Source organism: Perognathus longimembris, unplaced genomic scaffold (assembly GCF_023159225.1).
Source record: "Perognathus longimembris pacificus isolate PPM17 unplaced genomic scaffold, ASM2315922v1 HiC_scaffold_5069, whole genome shotgun sequence".
NCBI classification, from domain to species: Eukaryota; Metazoa; Chordata; class Mammalia; order Rodentia; family Heteromyidae; genus Perognathus; species Perognathus longimembris.
The window spans coordinates 332,259-354,788 of record NW_025960455.1 but is presented as its reverse complement, the minus strand read 5'-3'; the positions used below and the strand labels follow the sequence as shown (position 1 = coordinate 354,788).

The 22,530-nt window shown below is 37.9% G+C and overlaps 1 pseudogene; it reads right to left on the bottom strand.

Moving 5' to 3' along the window:
• Positions 1-3,124: 3,124 nt before the first annotated feature.
• LOC125344986 overlaps positions 3,125-22,530 on the bottom strand; it is a 48,038-nt pseudogene continuing 28,632 nt past the window's right edge.

Here is a 22,530-nt window from a genome sequence, read left to right as displayed (position 1 = left end):
AAAATAGTGATACAGTTTTACATTTAGCAAGGCAGGGAATCATGTTGGAATAAGGAGAGGAAGTGCACATCACATCTTTCACAATTCTTTCTTTTTAGATACAAGATTTGAGAGAGGTTGATTAATAATGTCCAACAGGGGCTTGGAATGTGGCCTAGTGGCAAGAGCGCTTGCCTCCTACACATGAAGCTCTCGGTTCGATTCCCCAGCACCACGTATATGGAAAACGGCCAGAAGGTGCGCTGTGGCTCAGGTAGCAGAGTGCTAGCCTTGAGCGGGAAGAAGCCAGAGATGGTGCTCAGGCCCTGAGTCCAAGGCCCAGGACTGGCAAAAAAACAAAAACAAACAAACAAACAAAAGAATGTCCAACAGAGTGTGTGTCACGGTACTTCAAAATACATATGTCAGAATGTAAGATTTACTTCCCAACTATAAGTATAATGGGCAAATTACTTTTAACTGGCTGCTTTTTATTTAATTTCAGTACTCATAATCTAGCTATTGTAGCATAATTCAGTTTCCCATGGCTTCATGGTATGGCTTTGGTATCTACAACGTTGTCTGTAGTTCATACCTTTTCTTGAAGAATAGAGGGCTAATAGAGAATGTATCTCCTCACTTTCAACAGCTATCTTCTATCAAACATAGATATATGGTGTATTCTTCATTTTAACAGCAAACTTTAAAGAGAGGTGCAAGTACTCTCAAAAAATGTGTGCCTTGCTTAAATTTCCTGGTAACATTGCTTTGAGTATGTCATATTTGGTCCTAATATTAGGGGAAATAATTTGCTTTGTAGTTCTCCTTTGTGAACCTGGACAAGTAGCAGCCAATGTTTACTAGAGAGCTGGAGTTATGAAGTGGTACTTCCAGGGATTTTCTTCGACAACAAGAAGCATCATGGCCTACAAGCAACAATATCAGGAGTTCTGCAGCAATAGTCTGGCATCTTCCAGTCCTGCTGTAATCTGCTATGGGTTTGTAGACATTAGATTATTTAGAAACTACAAATAAACCGTCTGGAGTGTTTTTAAATTGGTTTTCTCTAATCTTTCTGCAGATCACCAAAACACGTTTGATTTTTCTATCTTTTTATGGATTTTTTTGTGAAAGAACTTACTGCTTACCTGAGTCATTTGGGGGGATGGGTAGAGGGTGTTGAAGCTTAAATTCAGGGCACAGGTGCTGTCCCTGTTCTCTCTTTTGCTCAAGGCTAGCACTATAACTATTTCACCAGCAATTCCACTTCTGGTTCTCTGGTGGTTAATTGGAGATAACTGTATCATGAATTTCCTGCCTGGCCTGACAGTAAATCACTATTTTCAGATCTCATCTTCCTGAACAGCTAGAGTTACAGGTAGCCACCCGTAACTGGCTGTGTCTTTTTTTTTTTTTTATCACCAGCATGGTAATAAAAAGTTCTGGATAGGTGGGGATCTCTCATGCTGTGATGAGTCTTAACAACTTGCTACTGAATGAGTTATCAGAGTTTTACTGCTCAATAAAAATGCCATTGTGGGGATAAAATTATTAAATCAAGAAGAAAGATAAAATGTTAACTTTAATAGAAACTGAATATTTCACCATCTCATAATAAAATTACTAGTAATTTAGGAATATACAGTAAATAGTATACTTTTAGAAAGGAATATATACACAATGTGGGGTCTTTTTGACAAAAAATTCCAATTTAAAACTAAAGCAATAAAAGTTCATTGTTATCATATAAACACTCACATAGTAGAAAACAAATGTCATAATACTCATAAATTGACATGTCGAATTGAAAACCTCAGTAGAATGAAATAAAGATATAAAAATAAATTTTAAAAAAGGAATACAAGTTTCAGAAAAAATAAAGGTGCAATGACCCATAGAAGAGAGTAGAAAGCCATGCTATTATATGACCATGTGTCTTAGTAGTCATGTGGTTCTTTAAATATAGTATAGAACCCAAAAATTCTGTCTGCTTAATAAGGAATATTGCATTTCTTATAAAATTTAAATATCAGAAATGTAACATTTATTTGCTACCAGTAGATAAAACATCAGGTGATACCAAAAAAATGTATATAGACATAGATAAAATGTATATAACTTTCTATGTATTATATTTTTCAATTTGTTAAATGAAAATTCAAAAAACTATTATGAATCTCTACTTCGTTCAGCTATTATTTCATAAAGACAACAAATTATGATATAAAATTGAAGTGTATTTTGTAATATATGGAACCCATTCCTGAAATTTTAAAACTGTTACGGGTTTTGAGGGAGGAGATTCCATGTACCTCCGAGAGACCACCACTCAGAGACAGTCTCATGCAAAAAGATGGATTTATTGGGGAAGCAAAAGGCAAACTGACCAGCTAGGTATGCAGCACAGACTCAGGAGTTGAAACTGTGACCCTAAAAAAGAGCAGGCTGACAGGCTAGGGTCACAGTGCAGACTCAGGCACCAAAACTGTGACAACTAACAGTACTTGAGCTGGGGTTTATAAGTGTAAAACCTCAGCATAGTTGCAGGGATTTGACACAAGGGTACAGCAAGCAAGAAACAAGTTAAGTAAGCTATTTACAAAAGCAGAATTTGGGGGTCAGGGTGAGCGAATATTTAACTTCATTTTCACAATTGCTACCATGTTTCCCTAATCAAGATGGAGTCAGCTGTACTCCCTACAACAAAAACAATATAGAGAAATCAGAGAGGGAGGAGGAAGAAGAAAGGAGATGAAAAGAAAGAGAGAGGAAATGGAATCAGAGAGGATATGGGAGAATTATCCAACAAAACAGATTGAAAATGTGAAAAAAAGGCCACCACAGAGTCAAAATGGCAGCTATAGCTCAAGAACTAGCTTTGAACAAAAAACAAAGACAGCAAAAGTAAACAAACAAAAAAGCAAACAATCTCAGGGACAGTACTCAGACTTAAAGTCCAAGATCTAAAAGTGGCAGCAAAATAGACATTTTGTGCAAATTATTAAGAAAGCACAATTAGAAAACTAGTAACAGCGAATATATATACCAGTGGAAATGATTGGATATACAGAGAAAATATAATGAACCAAAAATATATAGAAAAAAGTGGAAATACTATACAATTTCTCTACACTTCAACAAATTTCTAAGATTCATCCAAAGACGGATGATTCCTCTTAGTCCGGGTTCTGTCCCAGAAGCTGTGCAGGAAATTTCTATCTGGCCTTAAAAAGATGATGTAGCACTTGGGGGCAAAGATGCAGCCCAAGAGCCCTGCACTGGAAGCCAAGATGGAGAAGACCTCCACAGCCACCATGACCTTCCCCTTGGCACTGTGGTAGACAGGCAAGAAGGTGAGCCACACACTGCAGAATACCAGCATGCTGAAGGTCAGAAATTTGGCTTCATTGAAGATGTCAGGCAGGTTCCTGGCCAGGAACGCCACAGTGAAGCTGGCAAGGGCAAGAAATACCAGGTATCCCAAGACACAATAGAAAAAAAAGAGGAAACCCTTGTTACACAGGATGATGATGTGACCATATTCTGAGTGTACGTCTGTGTCAATGAAGGGAGGTGAATACACTAGTCAGAGTACACAGAGAGTCACCTGGATCAGGGTGCAGATGGGAATGATGAAGTTAGGAGCCCCTGATAACAGTAGCCACCTCATCCTTCTCCCTGGAGAAGTGAACTTGAAGGCCAAAACCACAGTCACAGTTTTGGCCAAGACAGCAGAAACAGCCACAGTGAACACAACTCCAAATGTGGTCTGCTGTAGAATACAGGTGACTGTGTTGGGACGGCCCAAAAAGAGCAAGGAACAGAGAAAACAGAAGATGAGGGAGATGAGCAGGATATAGCTGAGAGCTTGGTTATTAGCCTTGACAATGGGGGTGTTCTGATATTTTACAAAGACCCCAAGAACAACAGCTGTGAGTGTAGATAAACAAATAGCCATACAGGCCAAAGCCATCCCCAAGGGATCTCCATATGCCAGGAAACTTGCAGCTTTTTGGAGGCACTGGTTTCTCTGTGTGTTGGCATACTGATAATCTGGACACTTCATACACTGTTCCATATCTGTTAAGGAAGTCAAGTAACCATTAGTCCCTTCTCACTACTTATAAGAAGATTAGGAAATTCCTACACTGATAATCCTAACATGTCAATACTATTGAACTTAATTGTAAACATAACCAAATATTACCAGATATGTTCAATATTATTTTATGTCTTCATCATATTTCAACAAACATTCCCACATTCTCTCTTATTTATTTTTTCCCATAAGTGACTATCACATTTATTACTCATTACTATATCTAATATCCAAAAATATATTTTTTATGCCTTTTAGTGTACCATAGTTATTTTCAGTTTTGGGAGCACTACTCAACCCCTCATCGAAAAGTGTGCAGAGTAGGGCATGTATTTCCCTACAAGTCTCTGTCCAATATAAATGGGAGCCACTTATCTTTTCCATGCAGTGATTATATTTGCCATTGCTACTCACCTGTAAAGCAGTGGGAAACCAAAAATCAAATTGCTCTTTGAAATTCTAAATTCATGCTGAGTATGACCTCTTGCCTGATTTTTACACAAAACACAACCCACAGCCCTTGTTCTATTGCAGTAGGAAATAAAGCTGTGCAAGATATCTGTTTTCTTTGTATTCTAAAACTCATTTTAAAGAAAATGGAGGATTTATCTTTAACAAGGCTTCAACTTAATAGGATACATGTTAAACTTACATTTATGTTACTTAAACAAACATTGGTATAAGAGAGTGGAAAAAATAATTCTACACATAATTCAGATTCCATCATTTTTTTTCAAGGAGTGGTGTCTTTTATAGCCACAATTAAATTACCAAGTAAAGGAAGAAAAACTTTGATGCTACAATTCTAATAAACAACTTTTGCTTTGCATAAATTCAGGGACATTGGGAGAGACAGTGAGAATATATAATGTTCTTCCTAGGTCATGAACTTACCTGTCCCATTAGCCATCTCATTCTCTAAGCAACGGGTGCAATCAAAGCAACAGACAGCCTTTCCCTCCTGAGGAGATTTCCTGAAGCCAGTACCACAACTCTCACTGCAGACAGAATGAGGAGGCTGAGGGAAATAAGATATGTGCCCATAAATATTCAGACTTTTAGCTGACATTCCCAAAATTCCATTTTTTTTTAAAGAACAGGATCATTACGAATTGTATTGTATGTACAGAAATCTGGTCTTCTCATTGAGTTCTGTTATAGATTCCATATCATACCACAAAAGGCTTATGCTCTATCTAGACTTTTGAAATACTGAGAGTTGCAACTCCTTTAAAAGTTAGAGATTAATGGTGAGAAACTAAGTCCTACTGGCCAGCTCAATGGAGTTTCCTTGATTTCATGTCATTATATGTTGTTTCCTTCTCATTTGTGACTGATGAGTAGTAAGTAAAATATTTTTTTGGCCTGTCCTAGTCCTTGAACTCAGGGCCCTGGCACAGTCCCTGTCATTTTTTTCAATGCTAGCACGATAACACATGAGCCACAGTGCTACTTCTGGCCATTTTCTATATGTGGTGCTAAGGAATCAAACCCAGGTCTTCATGTATGCCAGGCAAGCACTCTTGCCACTAGGCCATATTCCCAGCCCAGTAAAACAAATTTTCTTTGAATCTTTAGTAGACTGCTGTAAGACAATGCACAGATCTTACATTTCATGGTTATGTGAACTGCAGAACCATCATATCTTCTTAATCCAGTGTCCATACAGTAAGAATATTCTTTTAGCTCAGGCTCCTTCACTGATTCCTCTCACTAAAGATGCCTAAGTAACTGACAACCAACCACTAAATAGGACTTCCATAATGGAGCAAAATAAACCTTTAAAACACATAAGGTGTATGCTCCAGTAGTTTGCCAGAGCAATGAAAAGTGGTAATAAAAATGCAATTTAGATTTTATGATAGAATTCTCAATAAATATTTTGAAACACACTGTAAACTTTTTTTTTCCCCAAGCCACTCCTGGGACTTGAACTCAGTCACTTGAACTCTTGAACACTTGAACTCTAGTCACTACCTTGGAGATTTCTTTGCTTAACTTTAGCATTCTACCCCTTGAGCAAAGCCTCCAATTGAGCTTTGTGCTAGTTAATACAAATAAGAGTCTCACAGACTTTTCTTCCCAGATGAGCATTAAACAGACTGTTATCTTAGTAAAAGGTGAAATATTTATATGATCTGAAGAAAAACCAAAGTACAACTTTCTTTTTTTTTTTTTTTGCCAGTCCTGGGCCTTTGACTCAGGGCCTGAGCACTGTCCCTGGCTTCTTTTTGCTCAAGGCAAGAACTGTGCCACTTGATCCGCAATGCCACTTCTGGCCATTTTCTGTATATGTGGTGCTGGGGAATCAAACCGAGGGCCATGTATACGAGGCAAGTGCTCTTGCCACTAGGCCATATCCCCAGCCCCAGACTGTTATCTTAGATCAGAGGTTTTCAACCACCTGAGTAGATAGGATTACATGCAGGTGCCACCAGAACCCAGCCATCTTTATTTATTTTGTTCCTCTCCTGCTCAACAGTCAGTCAATAAAATTTCTTAAATAGAAATATTTAAATGTATAATACTTCAGTTAAGTGATCATACAAGGAATACATTTTTGTGTATGTGTTAGAACTACCTCTTGAAATGAGAGCCTATTATGTCTATATGAGCATTGTTCCTTAAGGTTATCCCTCTAATGCTTGACCCAGAGCTCCACTTCAAGCTTTACCAACACTTAATGGACATAGAGTTACACAGGCTTTCAACCAGATTTTCAGATCTCAGCCAGGTAATTAGCTAGTATGACAGAAGTAAGATGCTGACATCCAACTAGCTGCAAATGTCAAGGGTGAATTTTTTTTTGCTTATATGTCTTTAAACTCATTATATTTAGATCCAACACACCTCTGTAGTCTCTATGGCCCACTCTACCATGTCTTCTGATAAAGATAATTGATTGCCATGTAAAGCATATGGAGAATACTTTCCTACTTTCACTTCAAGTTCAAGACCTTCTGGAAAATTCCAAATGTTCATAATGTTATACTCTGCATCCAATTTCCCTTTGTCATGCAGAAGCACTTGATCTCCAGCAGGATTGTGAAAGTAGATGTTCTTCAGAAAAGGATGTAGCTGAAACAGATATGTTGTCTTATGAAGTATATCCCACAGTTCAGACGCAAAACCTGCACTAAGAGAAGCTCTTTATTGCCTTAAATTTCTCATTCAGAATTCAAGAATGGAAGAGACATATAAAGAAATATCCTAGAAGAAAATCTATGGAGGAATAAAAAAATCTTTCTGAATCCTGCTCAATCAGCAAGGAAATAAAAGGCTTCAAGAGAAACCAATTCCATGTAAATAATCATGAGTGAGGCAATTCTCAGACACCTAACTACATTTTTCCACTATTTTTATGAATGTCTATAGTTTGAGACTGATAAATTTTATTTATTCATTTTCTTTCTTTTCTTTTTAGAGCCTTCACCACTTGCTATTTGTTATTTAGCTAAGAGTAGATGAACAAGCTTGCACAGGCAATGTGATCTTTGGTCACTATACCTTGGGGCCTCTAGATGGCATTCATCATATCTGTCTATAGTTAGCAATCTCCTCTGGAAAAGGTTGTCACCAAGGTCCCTTTGGGCAGTCCATGAAACAGCAGGGTACATATGCTAGGTATGTTAGCAGGCAGGGTTTGCACACAAGGGTCTCACAAGTATGGGACCTATCAGTCTTATTTCCACAGGTAGTTGCTACTTTTAGGGTTTGAAAGAAACACTCATTATTTATGTCTACAAGTTAAGTTTGGAAACAAGGTACCTGCTAAAAAGCTATAGTTTAATAATTTTAATTATTGCAATTAATATTAAATAATTAGATTAATAATGTTCCTGTTGGGGATGAAATATTCTATGATGATAGAGAATGGATGGACTAATTATCAATTCCCATTGTGGCTTAGCATCTATGCTTGCTCCGTATATTTTTCCATTGTATTAGCTAACAGCTTGGATAAGCAGGAAAACACAACTAGGAACATTTTTGTCTTGATGATTATAGTATGATTCTCTTGAAAAGAGGGAAGCTTAGAAAAGAGAAAGAATGGGGTATTATCACAGGCCATTATGGCTGGTTTGCCTAATGGAGTTGCCCCTCAACTAGAGTGTCTGTTAATGGCTAGATTCACTACAGTAATTCTCAGACTGTATGGCATATTACAAAGAAAAGGAAATGATACCACCTATGTTCACCAGGGGACATTTCCAAAATCGAATGTATAAAATGATGTTGCAAAGTGTGCTCTTTGGGGGATTATTCAAAGTTACAAGATTGATATTTAGTTTCAGACAGGATATGTCCTTGAACATTCGTTAAGAACACTTCTTAATAGAGAAGAAAGGAATGGTGTAAATTGAGGTGTTAGAAGTGTCAGTTTCTCCCCTTTGGTGAGAACGAATGAGGTTTCATCTGAGTTTATAGGGGATTTCAGAGGGTAGAGTAGGAGTTCTTAGAATGTGAGTCTGTCAGGAAGAAAGGCCAAAAAATGGACTTATGAAGAAATGTTTACCCAGTTCTAAGTCTGGAAACTAGTGTTAGTGAAAAAAATTTGGAAGAAAAAGATGTGTAAGACACAAGTAAGTTTGGCAAAACAGGAGTTAAGTACATGGGATTCTCTCTCAAGGAGATGGATCTCACCCAGGGAGCACCAGAGTTTGTAAGAAGTACCCAGAAGATAGGAAAAGGGCTATGACTGGAAGGGAGGGCAGTGAGTTACCTAGTACAGACAATGCAGAGGCAGCACTCACTCTCAGGGTCCTGCGGTCAGTATAGAGAATATCAAGATTGGTAAATTTTAATATGTCAAATGGAACAGACCTTCATAACATGAGAAATATAGATAATTAGGTACAGGATGTCATAATTTGGAATGACAAGAAAGTTAGAGGTAAACATGGTTTTGTTATTAACATTAATTATTAACATGTTGGGGATATTTGTAGCTAAAAATATTTTTAGATGGCTGAGAATAATGGCCTAGGGGTAGAGTGCTTGCCCTATACACATGAAACCCTGGGCTCAGTTCCTCAGCATCACATCCCTAAAAAAAGAAAGCCATAAGTAGTGCTGAGGTTCAACTGGTAGTGTGCTAGCCTTGAGCAAAACGAAGCCTTGGACAGTATGCAGGACCTCAGTTCAAGCCCCAGGACTGGAAAAAATAATGTTTTTCTTTTAGAAACATGGAATATATCTTATTCTTGTAACAAGCCTGATTTCCTGAAGGGCACACGAACATATGTGTCGATAATCTCACAAACATTTTAAAAAGTATAGAATCTGGAGTTTTGGAAAACCCAGAACTATTTAATTTCATACAGTAAGAAACAGCTCTACAAAGTGACTTCTTCTTGGTGTTTGTCTTACAATCCAGAAGGCTTTACCTGTTCAGGGGAAGGCACGATCCCTTTCCTATTTCCCATTGCTTGTAATTCTGTTTGATGAAGAAGCTTCTCATGGAGAGCCTGGGCCACAGCATACACAGCGTTGTATATATTGTAACTGTCTCCAGACATCGTCATGTCAAAAATGTGCCCAGGCAACCAATCCAAGGAGGCATCATGTGGACAGTTTTCCCTTGTTACACAATCAGACTCAGAATCTGAGCAATTGAAAGAGAGAAACCACAGCCTAGCAAGGAAAAAGTCTTCTGGGTATTTGGAAGGTGTAACTGCCTTTACAAAATTTGTGAATCCAGAAACATCTGGGTGATGGTGTGTAAAAATGAGAGGTACATGGAATGAGCCTAGCATGAAATATCTCTTTCCCATGGTTAAATCCCACTCTGAATACATGATTATAACCTTGCTTTTTATTAAAAATTGCTCAAGAAATGTCATTAAGTATAGTAGGAATTCATTATCAACATATATGATGACAACATTTGCTGAAGATTTATTAATCTGGTTATAATATGCCATGAATTTCACATCATTTAACATAGACTGGTTTGATAATGCTACCTCAAAGGCTACACAAACTCTGTTCTTGGCCATTTCTTCTTTCAAAGCAGGAATAATCCAAAAACCACTCTCATTTTGTAAGGTTATCAGTCCCACCCAATTCCAGCTGAAGTGAAGCAGTAATAAGACCATGGCACTGGCTAATGATGTATCCTTTGGGGCCATCTGATAGAGACCAGGAAACTTGTTTTTGTCACTTAGGGCATAATCATATGGCCCAGAGGTTAGCTGAAGGGAACAAAAACAGGATGTTGCATGAATGAGAAGATTTTAATCCATCATAATCCCAGTCATGATGTCCGTTATGTAACCATGTGAATAAAGCAGAAGACATGACTTTTTTTTACTAATTGAAAATAAATAAATTTTAAAATTATTGCACACTGTATCAACATGTACAATGCCTCTTGATTTTTTTCACAGTTTCTAACAACTCTTGTCATCTATATCCATCCCACATATTCCCTGACTTCAGTATGGCATTTACACATATATAAATGGAATATCATGTTGTATTTGCCCACCAATCTAGTGCTTCTTCACATGCCTCTTTCCACATCCTCATGACACCTAACAACACTCCAGAGATGATATACTTCAGTTTTCTGGTGTTCATGTTTGTACTGTCTGTTTTTCAGATAGGTTGCACCATGAAATTCTACCCTGAGTTGTACCATCATTTAGTAAGATTGATCATGTGTACATATTTTAATATATCATGTTCATATTTTATACTTAATATTACATATGAGAGAACATATTCCTCCTTTCTCTGTCTGAGCCTGACTTCTTTTATTCAGTGAATCTTAGACATGAGCATGGGTATGTGGAAGGTGGGGGGGTATATGTGACTACAGGTCAGGGACTCAGGCCCCCATGCACTTCTTGGCATGTTCCTTCAAAGCTAGCATGCTAATACTTGAACCACACATTACAGCCTCTTTCTTACTGGTTTATTAGAAATATGTTTCCTAAGTCACTAAGTCACAAGAGAGAACCTCCAGCACACAGCTCAACATAACTTGACACTTTAAGTCATTTTCCATTTCCTGATTTTTCAAAGAAAATTAATGAAAAGACTTAATCCCCCCATACCAATTTGTCTGATCTAAATTTTCAATCCCATTTCCAAACCCATGTGACTATAGAAATCCCATTGTCTTCAAATACTTGCTCTTCGATATGACAAGGATTGACAGGTTCATAATACAGTCTCTTTCTATCACTCTTTCCCAACACCCGAAATGGCAGCTAATTCGATATTCTTAATATCACCCACCCCACCCACTCTCACCTGTGGAAACCTGTAGAGGTCCAGCAGTGTACCAATCTCGAAAGATATTTTTCCTGTAGTTCCTGTCAGTACTGCTATAGGATTGTTGTCTCTCATACAGTTGTAGTTTGGAAGCTTGTACTTCCCAAAGAGGAAAATGAAGGGATTTTTAAGTGCTGTATGTCTTCCATATTGAACATCATAGATACTAAATCCCAGAGTTAAGTTATTTAAAAGATCAAGGTTTTTATTGATCTCTTCAACAGCAAAAACCAAGGCCAAAACAAACTGGTAGTTCTTGAAGAAAAACCTGCATAATAAAGGTAGAAATTCAGTATGATTATTTCAAGCTTATGACTCTGGTGGATTGAATGCTTTCTTCTCTGCCCATGAATATGTTAAAGCATTACCACAAATGGGAAAGAGTAAACATGTATTGCCTTGTGCTTGTATATAGGATTAGGTAAGGATATAAAGTAAATTTGTCATGATTCATATTTGGAAATTTCATTAATTTCAAAGAGAATTTGCTTCATCTCCACTACTATATGCATGGACCACATTAAATTTTTTTCACTAAACATGGAGTAAGTTTACATGAGAACACCAAATGGTTTGTTGTCTTCACCCTGGATAACTATCAGCGCCTGTGTGAGAAGTCTTGCATTTCAAGTCTCCCAGTTAATTTTATGTGATTATATTTCAGGTCCAGTTAACTAACAAATCTTCAATTTAAGAGCATATTTTTTCAGAATCAAAACATCATTTAATGAAGATTTTATAGAAAACTCTGCTCACAAATGCAAGAAAATGAACAGCTCTTCTTGCAATATCAACCAGAACAAGAGCTTAATTATCAGTGAGTGAAGCTTATTCTTATTAAGGTAATGAAACCAAAGTCATTCATCCCATCAGAAGGCACTCATTATGGAGAGAAAAACCTCAAAAATTGGGGACAAAATTCAACTTCCAAGGCCACCATGGGAAATTTAACTAATCACAACACTCTTTCTTGCATTTAGATTGAAAGACTGGAAAGAACATAGAGGAGTAAAGAGGATGAAAGTATTTTTCTTTCTCCTTTGTCTTGTCTTGTGCACAGTGGCATGTGTATGTGTGTTCACTTTCTAAAGAAATTAATATATTGAACATAAATTTTTCAAAGAAGGAAACATCAGAGGCAACATAGAAATACAAATGACTCAAAATCTATGGCAAGAATCCCAAGAAATACCGAAAAATGGAAACTAAAGGAAGCTTAATTCTCACAGAAAATAACCAGGCTGTAGTGCAGACCAGAAGGCCTGAGAAGATAGTTCTAAAAATGTCTTAAAGACACTGTGAAGAATATATTTTTGAAAGGAAAGAAAATATTCACAAAGCAATTCTTTTTTTTTTTTTGCCAGTCCTGGGCCTTGGACTCAGGGCCTGAGCACTGTCCCTGGCTTCTTCCGCTCAAGGCTAGCACTCTGCCACTTGAGCCACAGCGCCGCTTCTGGCCGTTTTCTGTATATGTGGTGCTGGGGAATCGAACCTAGGGCCTCGTGTATCCGAGGCAGGCACTCTTGCCACTAGGCTATACCCCCAGCCCACAAAGCAATTCTTGACCATGATGAAATTAACTAAAGTGATCAGAAAAATTCATGAGAGAATGCTAAATGAGTATCACAAGATGGAAAGGCATCAAATGGAAATATAATTTCTATGTAGAAGATATTAGGGAAGACACAGATTAAACAAAATAGAAGGCCATATAAAACGAAAAAAGATTACGGTAAAATGATACAAGCCATAAAAAATGATCAATTAAAAGGGAAAGAAGTTTGTAAAAATTAGCAAGTGCTGACAGCGTCATACATGACATGGAAGACAGAATATATGGAGAGGAGAGTTTTCTAAAACAAACCCAAGAACCAATAAAGAAGCTTGCAAGAATTTCTAGAATCAATCAAATGTCCTAATTTAACAGTAGGAATTCAGGAAGGATAAGAGCAAGCAATGAAAGTGAGAGGAAACGTAGTTAACAGATTCTAGCAGAGAATTCCTGACCATGGAAAAGGGTAGATACATTCAGGTACAAGGAGCAACAGAAGTCCAAACAGACCAGCTCAGGAAAGAACATGCTACTGCCACATTATAAGGCCCACAAGATTTATAGACACTGATGAAAGTATCTTGGAAATGATCAGGGAAGAAGAATTGAGTATTTATGAAGGAAAAGCTGTCAGTATAACTACAAATTTCTGATCTGAGATAATTATAGCAAGGAAAGCCTAAAATGGTGTATACCACAGTTTACAGTCAAAGAACTACCAATCAAAAACAGTGTACCCAGGAAAGTACTCCTTAATATCTGAGGGGAAAATACAAAACTGTGTAAGAAGAAAATTTCAATTAATTTTCTTTTCTTTTTTTTTTTTTTTTTTGGCCAGTCCTGGGCCTTGGACTCAGGGCCTGAGCACTGTCCCTGGCTTCTTCCCGCTCAAGGCTAGCACTCTGCCACTTGAGCCACAGCGCCACTTCTGGCTGTTTTCTGTATATGTGGTGCTGGGGAATTGAACCTAGGGCCTCGTGTATCGGAGGCAGGCACTCTTGCCACTAGGCTATATCCCCAGCCCCTCAATTAATTTTCTTGACTGAACCAGCAATAGAAAAGCAAGCGAAATATTTCCTACATATAGAAAACAAACCGGAATTCAACAGTGGCAGGAAGAATACAATGTATTAGAGAGCCAGATCAGTATACTTAGCAAAGATGAGGCACAGCCACAAAGTAAGTAGAAATTATGTCGAGTTATCACACACTTTTCAAATCACAATATGAATAGACGTAATTCTCCAAATAAATGACCCAGATTGAGTAACTGAATAAAAAAACTACATCCATCCATCTGCTGTATACAAGAGACCCATATTCCCAATAGAAAAGAACATTCTCAAATTGAAAGTCCGGAAAAAAGTCTTTCAAGCAAATAACCCTTATAAATAGGGTGGAGTAGCAATCTTAATGTTAGAAAAAATAGATTTCAATTTAAAATTATTGAGAATAAACAAAGAAGGACCTTACAAAATCCTAAATATTTATGCACCAAATACAGTAGCACACAATTTCACCAAACAAACAGTTCTTAATCTAAAACTTCTTAATCTAAAAATAGATCTAACACCATTCATTGATGGTGGTATCAACACATCACTGTTGTTGCTGGATAGATCATCAAGGCAAAAACTCTGCAAAGAAATGTCAGAGCTCCATAATTGCACAGACCAACCAAACTTACCAGTTTAATACTGAGTACTTAACTGGGTTGAATATTAAATATTTAACCGATAGTCATCAAATGTGTATTCCTCTCAGCTGCTCAAAGAATATTCTCCAAAGTGGATCATACTTTTGGTCGAAAAACACATCTCTGTGAATTAAAAAAAACTGTCATAATTCCCTGCATCCTAATAGATCATAATGAAATAAAATTAGAGCTCAGCAGGAAAAGCTATTACAGAAAATTCTCAAACACATGATTACTGAATGATATATTCTGAAATGACCAGATGGTTATTAAAGAGATTATAAGGAACATTCAAATATTTATGAAACTTAACAAAATGAACACATTAAAAAAACCGTGCCTTTGGTACACATTAAGGAATTATTCACAGAAAAAATGTATAGCTGTAAGTACCTACAAACACAAATTGGAGAAACCTAAAAACAGTATTTTTATGATAAGTACTAATTCTTTTGAGCAACAGGAACCAGTCTAATCTCAAATCACTGGATCTAAACAATAACATTTAAATCAGAAGTAAACAAAATAAAGAGGAAAACTACCTTAGAAATCATTAACAAAACAGATTGGTTCTTTGAACAAATTAACAAAATTGCCAGACGCTTAGCAAATCTTATCACAAAAGGAAGAGAACACATGCAAGTCAAAAAACTAGAGAGAAACATTAGAAATCAAGACCATCAAAATTCAGAACATTGGATAAGAATAATATGCCAACTTTTATCATAACAAATTGCAGAATCTGTAAGAAATGGTAAAATTGCCAGACAATATTGTTACGCCTTAGCTAATAAAAGAGATTAAGGCCAATGAAATAGACCCATAACAAGAAAAGAAAAATGAAATGGCAATAAAAGGCCTTCTGCCCAAGTAAAGCTCAGGAACTGATGTTTCTAAAACTGAGTTCTGTAAGGTTTTCAGAGGAATTCCCTGAAATATTTCTTAAGCTCTTCAATTAAATCAAAAGAAAAAGATGGCTATAAAAGTCACTCTTTGAAGCCAAAGAAACACTTATCCAAAACCCTGATATGGACTCATCAAAGAAAGATCTATAGACCAATTTCTTAGATGAACATCAATTGACAACTTCTCATCAAAATTCCAGCCAAACTTATACAACAACTATCCAAAAACTCACATAGTAGGATCAAATGGGATTCATTCCAGGGATTTAAATCTAGTTAACTATACACAAATCAATTGATGTAAATAAACACATCCACAGAAGCAAGGCAACAATTACATGAGCATCTAAAAAGATGCAGTTCCCGGGATAAACACAAAAGAACACAAGATAAGAAAACCCATTACTGGCAAATCAAATAATGACCTGTGTCTTCTAAATCAGGGTCGTGAATAATTCTTATCCCTGCAATTTATGCTTCCATTTGTGCCTCAGGCTACCTGTCATACCCACACATGTAATGAAGTACACAGGGTGGAAGCAATGAACATTTTCTCCTTAATTATGTATCAAATCAGCTGGAATAGCTACTTACAGTTCTGTATAAATATTTTTCTTTCACATTTTTTATTTTTGTATAGCCATTTATCAGTCTGACCCCCTGCAACAGAGCAAAAGCCAAGGACATGCATGTGCAGATATCTGAACTGAAGTAACAAAGACACATTGCTGATTTTCAAAGAGCAACTATATGTCTACAGTAAATGAGCAGAGCAGAGAGAGGGTGAGGGAGCGAGACAAGCAGAGAGACAGTGTCCCATGGCATGGAATTAGAGCCTGGACAATGTCCTTGAATTTTTTTGCTGAAGCCTGTCCCTGTGCTACTTGAGCTGCATCTCCACTTCCAGCTCTGACTGATTAAAATGAGATAAATGTCTCAGGAATTTTCATAAATGTGCTGCCTTCAAACCGTGATCTTCAGATATTAGCCTCCTGAGTAGTTAGTAGCCTGATGAGGCAGAAGTCAACAATAAGAAGATTTTCATCATCCTAAAATTATAATTGTTACCAAAGACAATTTCTCAGACCACTTGTGAGTGGAAGAGGAAATGTATCTGCTGGCTTTTAGTGCAGAAGTCATGACACTGAATCAAGTTGTTTCTAGATACATTATTTCATCCTCTGCAGTGACAGCTGTGGTAGAGAAGATACTGGAGTTAAGGGAAGTGCCTTCAGCTTTGGAAAGGGAAGCTAACAAGGAAGGAAACCTGATTCCTTTCTATTAGTAGGTAGAAATTTACTCAACAGTAGATAGAAGATAAAAAAATGAAACTGAGCTGTTTGTGGTGCAATAAAGGTGGTTGCTAGGGGCAAGCAGACAGAAAACACTCATCTCTGCACCCAGAGATCCTTCATTCATTGCCTATCCTGAGAACAGAACAGTAAATGGAAAAAATGGATGAATTCCTTACAGCCTATTCTCTTCATTCCCTGAAGTATCCTTGTTAATGCCATCTGTTCCCGAAGTGTAGAGAGGGAAAAACCCAGCAAGCATCGCATCTCCATCCATATGTGCTCGTTGCTTCATGGTAGACAAGCATCTACTGCCTACCAACGAACAGACAAAGAGGGGAAACTGGAGAAGAAGGAATGTGAAAGTCAAGAGGCACATCCCCGAAGTATCTGCCAAGCTGAAATCTGGCCTGGAAGTGAGTTCTTCTGGTTGAGGTATATATATTCATATATCTTCACTTAAGTGAATGTGTCCTTTTGTTCACAGAGATGTTTATTGTAGCTACCTTCAAATGGAACCTCTTGTAAGTTTCCAGGAAGAATGTGTAAAACTCTTCCCTTGGGCTCTACATCTGAGGTCTTACATTCAGGAGGAAAATGCAAGCTGGAAAACATGTTTGCAGTTTCTCCTTCTTAATCCTAGGTGCTATTGTTTCCTCCAAGAATACAGTTAATGGGGCCCTAGGGATGAAGTTTACTTTGATAGATTTGGTCTAACATCTGTGTCCAGAAACTACTTGCATGAAAGCCATTACAGGTGATACAACTGGATTACATCAGAGAATTCCAAGTCAGGTGAATGGTGAAAAGGCTAGAAAAAAATATATGCCAGTAGGTGATCAATGAAGTTGTCCGGACATCACACCCAGTGGGTCAAATTATAAACTCACTATCCATAATAGACACAGAACATTGCTGTATATTCAGGCAGGTTTCCATAAAATATCCATGTGCACAGGCCTTTACAAATGCACCTGCTTAATTATTCACTGGAATGTGATATTGCATCTTCTATAGGTCTATGCATGGAATTTGTGTATTAGTGATTTTTGACAAATTCTAAAACCAATTCCATTCTAATCTCTCACTTTGTTGTAGGTAAATTTTACTAAACACACTTACATAGATAAAAATATTATTTTTCATGATGCACTAGTCTGAGAACATGTGGGAGTTGATGAAATTCTTCACTATGTCAACCAATAATATCAAAACCCAACTGTAGGTTTTGTACTAGTCAAAAGATATTAGGCCCAAATTGCATGCAGAGCCACAGTGGTGCTGAAGACCAGAGCTACCAGGGCAATGAACACACTCTGCATAAAGTTGTAGTAGTGGAAGCCCATTTACATGATGGTTTAAACAAAGATACATATGTACTTTAAAATAATAGGGGAAAAACACTCTAATGAGGTGTCCATTGGCCTTTTGTACTTCTATGCTCTTAACCATATACTGGATTTTATTACTTAACTTTTAAATTCTAGGCAGCATATGTTATCTCTGCAGAGGGTTAATTTATGCACATACATGTATGCATGGAATGAGCTTGTCTCACAAGGTAGTGGCATTGGTTCACATACTGAATCTATTTATATTTTCTTAAGGAAACTACAAACATTTCTATGGTGTTTTCATGCAATGACATTGCCAAGAATTGTGTGGAAGTATTTCCTTTCCCTTCATTCTTTCCAGCATTTGTTATTTTTATTCTTGCTGATAGGCACTGTTACAGTAGTGTGATAAGATTCAATATCCTTCGGCCTTGCATTTCATTTATGCAAAGGATGTTGGAAATCTGTGTTTTTTCATTATCCCTTTAATTTCTGTACTTGAGAATTATCTTTATCTTTGGCCTTAACAAGATGATGATGTAAGGGATCGGGAGAAGATGGCGGAGGAGCAGCAGTGTCATAGCTGAGCTCCCTCCAACAGCGCAGTTTTCCCACCACAGAGAAACTTTTACCGCTTGATAGATAGATCAAATAAATTCTAACAGTACAGGGATTCCGGCCAGGAAGGAAAAGTCAGCTTAGCTGGTCTGAAAACACAGATTCCAACTCCGGGCGGAGTCCCAATGTGACACTAGTACTGGCACTGGCACTGTGGTGCGCACCATGCGCAGCTCAACAGAGACCAGGGAGAAATTCTCCAGATGGCAGCATACATACAGATCCCAGGCTGAGCACGGGTGGGCAAAAATCTCAGAGAGAGCATGAGTACGCCAACGAAAGACAGTTTCACTCATGCCCAAAGAGCAGCCCCTCCCCCAACCGCGAGAGCAAAGTGCCATCTTTGACACTGGCAAAGCATCAGACCAGACTGGAGCTAAAGCCCGCCTGGGAAAAGTGAGGACAAAGTGGCCATCTTTAAGAAGGGCAAGAGGGACAAATTACTGAGAGCCAGCGCCGCCCAGGAGAACGCCTCTACCCAGGTGGGAGGCGTGTCCTGGGCTTCGGCCCTGCTAGAGGTGCCTGCCCTGCTCACCGGAATTCCTAAATTAAAAAGCAAAAGAGGTGAGCAGCTATCGGCGGCACGGAACTGCCAAATGGGAGAACAAACTTCTCGAGACAGATAATCAGTCCCATTTAGATCCCCAATTCCCAGCCTGAAACAGAGCTGAATTCCATACCCAGTTCTGCCCAGAATGCCGTCCCCCCCAGGAGGGTTGAACCCCACCCCCCCCAGGCAAGTATCTCAGCCTGGTAAACCAGGCCAGAGTTGCCCTGCCCTGCCTAGTCCGCAGCCTATTCAAAGCCAGGCGATAAAGGCAGCAGCCCCACAGCAGACAGGCAGAGCCATGGCTCCCGAGACAGCTCAAGCCCCCAATGACAGAGCATGCCAAAGTATTTCCTGCAAGCTGTGGGAACCAGAGACCCAGGATTGCACCAACAGGGGAGGAGGGTCAGAACAGACCCACCCCTGCAAACTGAAGGCACATCAAATGAGCCAAGTGGCAGAATAGACTGCAGACCATCACAAGAAAACCAGAGACTGTAGAAAGCCCATCCAAACAAGGAAGACTTCTTTTTTCTTGTCTCAAAGGATTTTTAAGCTTTCATTTTTATTTATTTTTCTTATATTTTCATTTCTGAAACATCGTTGGTTTGTTTATGTTTCCCTTTTTCACCTGTTGGTTCTATCTTTTTTTTTTTGTCTTTTGTTGTTGTTGTTGTAGTTGATCATTTTTTTCTTCTTTCTTTTTCTGTTTTTCCTTTTTATTTTATATTTTTAAATAACTTTTCTTGGTTATGTGCATCTGTCTTCCAGTATTCTCTCTTTATTACTCTCTATGTATTCTCTTTCTTTAAAAATTACCTTCCTATGAATAACATCTCCACTCTTTACTGCTAACTCTCCACTGTCTATCATTTTAACCTTGTTGTTTCTACTGATTCTACTCTCCTTCACATTTCCACATCACTGAAACTAAACCAAAATCATAACCCCGCCTCCATACATTTTACTCTAGTTTATTTATTACCTCTAGCTTACCCTCCTGACTTACTACTAGGTCCTCCAGATCCCACTGACACCTGGTTATTGGATAGAGGGTATCCCCACTTAATTCTAGTGAAACAAAGGGTTTCATAGAGAAAGCCAGTCCAAAAGGAACTTAATATAAGAACAAGAATTGCTCATTGGGTTGTAACAGTAAATAAGTAACTACTGAATACAGGGCTCAGGATTGGTTGTTATATTGAAACTGTATTGTTAGAAACAACAAATCTAATTTTATACACAGGTATAAAAGGTATGTGTATTTAATTGTGAACTTCTAAGATTTACACAACAGTGCCTGGTAAGGTCTGCTTTGGGTCTTAAATGGTGCTTACAGATGCTGGTAGACTGGCATTCCCAATCCAAATGGGCAGAAGGAACACAAGAAAGATGGCAAACAATGAAGTCTCACCCCCCACTCAAAACAAGCAGGAAGCAGAGCAGTCAATCAAAGACATAGAAGAGAACCGCCAAAATGCTCTACAAAGCCTACTGATGAACATGATAAATGAAAAGTTCGAATCTCTTCAGTCAAATATTCTAGAGCGTGAGGAGGCAAAGCAAAAATTAATGGAGAATTTCATGGCAATGAACTTCAAGAGTCAAATGAAAAGATAGCTACCCAGCTTAAAGACGTGAGAGACAATACTCAAAACCAAAGTAGTGATGTTAATGAAGTAAAAAAGTCCATACAGGACCTAAGAAATGAATGGAAATCAACAGGAAAGGCCAGTCAGAAGGAAAAGAGATTTGAAATCAAGTAGCTAGCCTACAGTTCCGACTAACTGAAGCAGAGGATCGAATCTCAGGAGCTGAAGATTCCTTATATTCTATGGAGAAAGATCAAAAATCAATACAAATCCAGTCCAATCAACAAAACAGATCGCTATAGGAGATTCAAGACACAATCAGGAAGCCCAATTTAAGAAAAGTAGGTATTGAGGAAAACTTGGAGAAAGAAGTTAATGGGATAGGCAACCTATTTAACACAATATTAGCTGAGAACTTCCCAACTATCCAGAAGGAAAGGCCTATACAGATACAAGAAGCATTTAGAACCCCAAACCGACCAGACCAGAATAGTACATCCCACTGACACACTGTGATCAAAACAGGATCAGTAGAGTACAAGGAAAGAATCCTTAAAGCTGTTAGGGAGAAGAAAACAATCACATATAAAGGAAAAGCAATCAGAATTACCCCAGACTTCTCAGCACAGAACATGAAAGCAAGGAGAGCCTGGAATGAAGTATACCAAACACTAAATAAAAATAACTACCAAGCAAGAATTCTGTACCTAGCCAAACTCTCATTCATAGCCGAAGGTCAAATAAAAGTCTTTCACAGTAAGGAAAAACTGAAACAATATATTTCCACCAGACCAGCTTTACAGAAAATCCTCAAGGATGTACTATACAGGGAAAATAATCAAGATCCCAATACAGACAGAGAAATGAACCCTAAATAGTTGACCAGAATATTAGAACAAGAAAAGGGAGGACAGAGCTTTTAACTAGATAGCTATCATGAAAGGGACAAACGATCATCAATCAATCCTCATGGAAAGAAGACTATAGACCGATTTTCTTGATGAACACAGATGCAAAAATTCTCAACAAAATTCTGGCCAATAGACTTCAACAGGTCATCAAAAAAATCATACACCACAATCAAACTGGATTCATCCCAGGGATGCAAAGTTGGTTTAATATACGCAAGTCAATTAATGTAATCCACCACATCAACCGAAGCAAAGTAAAGAACCACATGGTTTTATCTCTGGATGCGGAAAAAGCATTCGAAACAATCCAGCATCCACTTATGCTTAAAGCCCTGGAAAAACTGAGATTCCAGGGAACATTCTTGAATATAATCAAGGCAGTTTATGACAAACCAACAGCAAACATAACTCTAAATGGTGAAAAACTAAAACCATTCCCTTTAAAATCAGGAACAAGGCAGGGATGCCCACTCTCTCCCCTGCTCTTCAATATAGTACTAGAATTCCTAGCCAGAGCAATCAGGCAAGAAGAAAATATAAAGGGAATCCAAATAGGAAAAAATTAAGTCAAACTTTCTCTCTTCGCAGATGACATGATCCTATACCTAAAGAATCCCATAGACTCTACCCCCAAGCTACTAGAGCTTATCCAAAACTTTGGCAAAGTTGCAGGATATAAAATAAATCCTCAAAAATCAACGCCCTTTCTCTATGCTAATGACCC